Below are 5,594 nucleotides of genomic sequence, written 5' to 3' on the forward strand. Positions count from 1 at the left end.
CTCCAATCTTGGAGGCAGTATAATTACCAACGTTAGTTACAGAAATCTTTTGAAAGATGAAAGAGCAGCATCGATACTTTGACTGAGAGAAAAAGAAGATGGCTTAGCCTTCGAGTCACCTTAAATGAATGCGTTAAGAACCCTGCGAGTTTTTCTCCGCGAAAAGATGGGGTCCTGAAATTTTCTGAACCAACTTCTTTCACCTTGCCGTATCCCCGAATCTTGTTTAATTAGCCGCCTTAGGTTCACTTCGTCATGGTAGGAGAGAAGACGCATGTCTTGGCTATTGCAATGGGAATAGAGGTGTCTTAAAGCCCTACTGAATGGGGGCAGTGTATGAGGTGTCATTCATTTGCAATGTCTCGAATCAGGAGCCTATAACGCTCTAAAGAAGTCGAGGACGACGAAGTTCTTCCTTTGGTTTCTCTCAAAGTTTTAGGTAATCGCCACAATTAACCTAAATACTGAACGAAATCGTGATGTGGTGCTGTGAAAACTTCTTCAGCTATGGTTGCGTCAACAAAATCGAGCGTCGTCTTATTTTCTTGCAATGTTTTTCTTTAAAGGAAGAAGGAAAGTTACGCTTCTTATCAGCTTTGGCAACGCCATTCACACCAAAAATACCGCTCAATATTTAGGAAGTGTACATAGAAATATACGATATAACGAACTAAATAACGTTTTTCTTGATTTAGATGTGAAGCTGCATCGGAGAATGTTGAATAGGGACGACATAAAAACGCTGCTAAGGAAGGCTATTGCGCTCTTTGAAGAGGCAAGTCTTACTGTTGAAATATCGGATGCAGTGGCATTCCTTGTTCAGAAATTCATTACGTGGATTTGTGAAGCGACACGTCTGAGAATATTCCTTAATACTTATTTTTTTGCGTACCAGGGAAAAATTGACTCAAATAAATTACGACTCATTCGGAAACGTATAAGTCTAGCAAGGGTTAGAAATGCGAGGTAGGCATTTCACTGGCAGCCGGTATTGGTGACATGGTTGAAGCGAAAAATATATGAATATAAGAGACGTTTTTTATCTCGCTTTTTTTGCATGACGCACATCACTACGTCCGCGACGAGCCACGGCAGGGCTGGAGGAGTAGCAGCGGACACTGTAGTGTGCGTGCGCCGCTCCTCTACCCCGGCTCTAGGCGAGCAAACATTAGGTTGGCCGCCGTTTTGAGAGTTCACCGACAGTGCCAACTGAGGTTCCTCTGGCGGGAAGAGGAAATGTTTCTAAATAAAATCAAACATAGTAAAACAAAAAAAAAACAAGCAGCGCGAAGAAAACCAGCATCAGAGGAAGAGCGCTTCTATTTGCGCTGCTGGAGAAGCGTGAAATTGAATCTCTTTAGGGGAACCTCAGAAAGCGGCACGACCACCGCGCGCAGGCACGAGGGCCCTTTTAGTCCACGTCGTTTCTACTCTTTGTGCATTTAGTTGCCACGCGCTGTAAGGAATTGCACTGCACTTGAGTTAGAAAATATATTGAAAAGAACGTGTGGAAGTACTTCAATTAAATAATTTGTTTAAAGACGATAGTGGGGGGAGGGGGAGGGAAGTTTAAGCGAAAAGACAGGGAGGATAGCCAGTTCGTAGACCGGCTGGCTACCCTGTGCTGCGGAAAGGGGTGAGGGGAATGAAAGATGTTAAAAAGAAATGTTGCGAAGAGAAAGAGAAATTACAAAATAAATTGCGACAGAGGAAAGGCAACATCAAAGAGTATAAGACACTAAAGTCTGTTTCTGAGGCCAGTTGTCCGCAAAAAGCGCAGCAAAGCTTTCAAAGCCTTCTGGGATGAGGATGGGCTCGGCCAATGACCCAGAATCCTTTGTTCCGACAAAGGCCGATCGTCTAGTCTATCCAGAGCTGCAGTGAGCTCTTGTCTTTGCGCGTTGAAATTCGTGCACTCACACAGAAGGTGCGCGATGGTTTCTTCGCAACTGCAGTAAGTGCATGTAGGAGAGCTGGCCATCCCAATGAGATAAGAGTATGCGTTCGTGAAGGCCACTCCAAGCCACAGGTGGCATAGAAGAGTCTCCTCAGCTCGAGATATCCTTGGGGGAAGACGAAGCTGCAGATTGGGATCCAAGTTATGCAGGTGCGCGTTTGTGAAGTCGGTTGAGTTCCACTGTACCAGTGTCAGGTCACGTGCAAGCAAACGAAGTCTTGTAGCTGCGTCGGCTCTTGAGAACGGGATGGCTGTGTATTGGGTACCATCATGTGCAGATCTAGCGGCCTCATCTGCACGGTCATTGCCATATATACCGCAACGACCTGGTATCCACTGATACACTATGCTGTGCTGTTTTCCGATGGCTTGGTGATGAAGACGCCTTATTTCAGCTACTAACTGTTCATTAGGTCCATGGCGAAAGGGTGACATAAGACATTGAAGAGATGCCTTCGAGTCCGAGAAGATAGACCAAATTCCCGAAGGTTCTTTCACTATAAACTCCAGAGCTGCACGTGTAGCCGCAAGTTCTGCAGCTGTCGACGACGTCAAATGCGATGTCATGAATTTATTTGTGATGTGCCTCGCGGGAATAACCACCGCCCCTGCAGAGCTTACTGAAGACACCGAGCCATCCGTGTAAATGTGAAGGCGTCCGTTGTGCTTCTCTTGCAGGAAAAGTAATGTGGCCTGTTTCAGGGCTAGATGCGACGACTTTTTCTTATTTTGGATGCCAGGAATGGTAAGTAGGGCTTTGAGTGGGTGTAGGCACCATAATGGTATCGGCGGCTGTGCTGCATGTGTGAAGTGCGATGGAAGCACTGCGCAATGCTGAGCTACAATTGCGCTGAACACTGAGTGGGGCCTGGAAGTTCGAAGAGAGGCGAGGTGATGAGATGGAAGCCGAGCGAAATGTCTTATGTGCATTCTCAAAGCGTCCACGCGGATGTATGCGTTGACTGGATAATCACGCGCAATGATGACTGTCGCTGCTGTAGACGCGCATCTCGGGAGACCAAGGCATATTCTCAGGGCTTGGGCTTGGATCGACTGGAGGACGCGCAAGTTTGTTCTTCGGATCCCGCAAAGCACGGGTAAGCTGTATCGCATATAACCGAGGGACAGAACAGTGTAGAGTTGGAGCATTGCTCGTACCGATGCACCCCACGTTTTTCCAGTAAGAAACCTCAGTACGTGGGTGATCATGGTGAGTTTAGTTTTCATGTGGGCGATGTGAGGGCTTCAGGAGAGGTCGCGATCAACTATGACTCCGAGGAATCGGTGGGTCTTCACGTAGTTGATCGCGTGTCCGTTGATTTTAATAACATATGGGCTCATAGCCTTATGCGTGAATGCTATAAGCGAGCATTTCTCTCACGACAGCTCCAGTCCCCGTTCTTCCAGGTACTTTGTCGCTATTGTAGCCGCTCTCTGAAGCCGGGCACGCAAATGAAGGCGTGTTACGCCTGACGCCCAGATGCAGATGTCATCTGCATATATTGATAGATGGACAGATTCTGGAAGTGCGTAGACCAGGCCGAGTAGCGCTAGACTGAAAAGTGTGGGGCTAAGAACACCGCCTTGCGGCACACCACGACGGTTGCAATGGTGTGTTGTTGTGCCAATCTCCATCTGTACAAAGGAAGTTCTGCCTTTCAGATAGCTGTGGATTCATTGGTAAATCCGACCCCCTAATCCAACATTTTCCATGAGATCCAGAATGGCTTCATGTAATACGTTATCGTATGCACCTTTCACGTCCAAGAACAACGCCGCAGATAAACGTTTCAGTCTTTTTTGATGCTGAACAGATGAGACCAGATGAAAAAAGACGATAGTCTTTTTTGAGATACTTCCACGCAAACTTGTTGTCTTTCTGTCTTTGTGTTTGACTTTACGTATCAAGATTTAGCCACCCGTCAAAAAATTAGGCCTCTGCTCAACACCCAGCCGTCTTGATCTGGCGACTGCGCTAATACTGGTGAATATTGTCGATGAAAAGCAAATCTTACACATATCTGAGGAGCAACATCAATACATTGGTGTGTGTTTCTTTACTAGAAAATGCATATATAGGTGATTCTAAAAACTCCAGCGTTTCTTACAGTGTGCTGACAATGCGACGCAATGCACGAGAAAGCGGGTGTTTCCTTCGCTTTTCTAAGATGATATGGTGCTGCCACCTACCAGCGGCTTGGCGTTCTACACAAGCTTTCGTTTCCTGACATTATTGCGAGATGGCGTCCATGCTCACGTAATGCCTACACACAGAAGACTGTTGTTTTTCTACAAGATTTGCAGTAAAGCGCAATGGTACACAGCCGCTTTATACTTATATAACTAGCTGAACGCTCCTTTTCTTTATGAGCCTGCTTGGACGGAAAAATTAATAAAATAGTGTGGAGGAGCAGGAGCCACATTCTAGTTATCTCCACCATCGGCACAGTTCTTCACTTTTAGCCAACAGGAGAACAAGTAATCAAGCAGAAAAAAATGAATTTTATGCAAGACTGACTCAGTTCGGTAAGTGTGTACGAGAGACCATCTTAGAATATATAGCCGCGTCGCACGGTGTAGTTTGGATATGAACCAAGCAGGTCGCTAACAGTTCGCTGTTAAAGCATGGCGGAAAATGGTGGAGAAGGTTTCTGTGCTTGTCACAACTATGACAGATCGTGTCTGGCGGTCCTTCATCTAAAAGCATCAAAAGCATCGGTGGGCTGCCGCTAGAGACGCAAGTGGCGTTCCTGTTCTGATCTGTCTTAAGTAACTTCTGTGGGAAGTTGAGGTTTATATTATCTGGACATTTCTAAAATTCGTTTAGCGTTTCTATAAAGTCTGCATTTTATCCTTCAGATGCTATAATTTTACATTTACATATATTCTGCCACAAAAAAAAAGATCAGTGGCCAGTCAATGTACAATATTAACTGAACAAATATGGCACAGTTGAACGAGTCACGATAACTTGAATATACAGTTGACTTGTAGGAGTCCACATTGCAATAAAAGCGATCACACACACACACACACACACACACACACACACACACACACACACACACACACACACACACACACACACACACACACACACACACACACACACACACACACACACACACACACACACACACACACACACACACACACACACACACACACACACACACACACACACACACACACACACACACACACACACACACACACACGTTCTAGTTATGGCCACAGCAAAACGGCTCACACCCAATCCCGTATATAGCAACACACAGGTGTTCTTCCTAAGCGCTTACTTATGTAATCCTCTAAAAGATACTTAAAGAAGTTCGTCTTGAACTTCAAGCCCCACTCTAACTAAATTCTGTGATCTGTGCAAAACTTGACAATTTAGCATGGAAGTGTTTATGCCATGGTCCACCAAGCTATCACTGACGTACTTCCGTCATAAAAATGACGTTTGAAAAATAAATTTTAAAGATAAAAGGAAGAGTTCTGTCAATGAGAGTTGAACCTCCGGGCTCTCGATCGGCGACAACTGCTGCCAGGCACACTGTTCGCTGTGTTACTATCAAATACTTTTCAGGCTTTAAAACACGCTTTCTTTATTTACCGCTTCCCTTTCACGCTTCGC

The sequence above is a fragment of the Rhipicephalus microplus genome, chromosome 5 (assembly GCF_043290135.1).
Source record: "Rhipicephalus microplus isolate Deutch F79 chromosome 5, USDA_Rmic, whole genome shotgun sequence".
Lineage (NCBI taxonomy): Eukaryota > Metazoa > Arthropoda > Arachnida > Ixodida > Ixodidae > Rhipicephalus > Rhipicephalus microplus.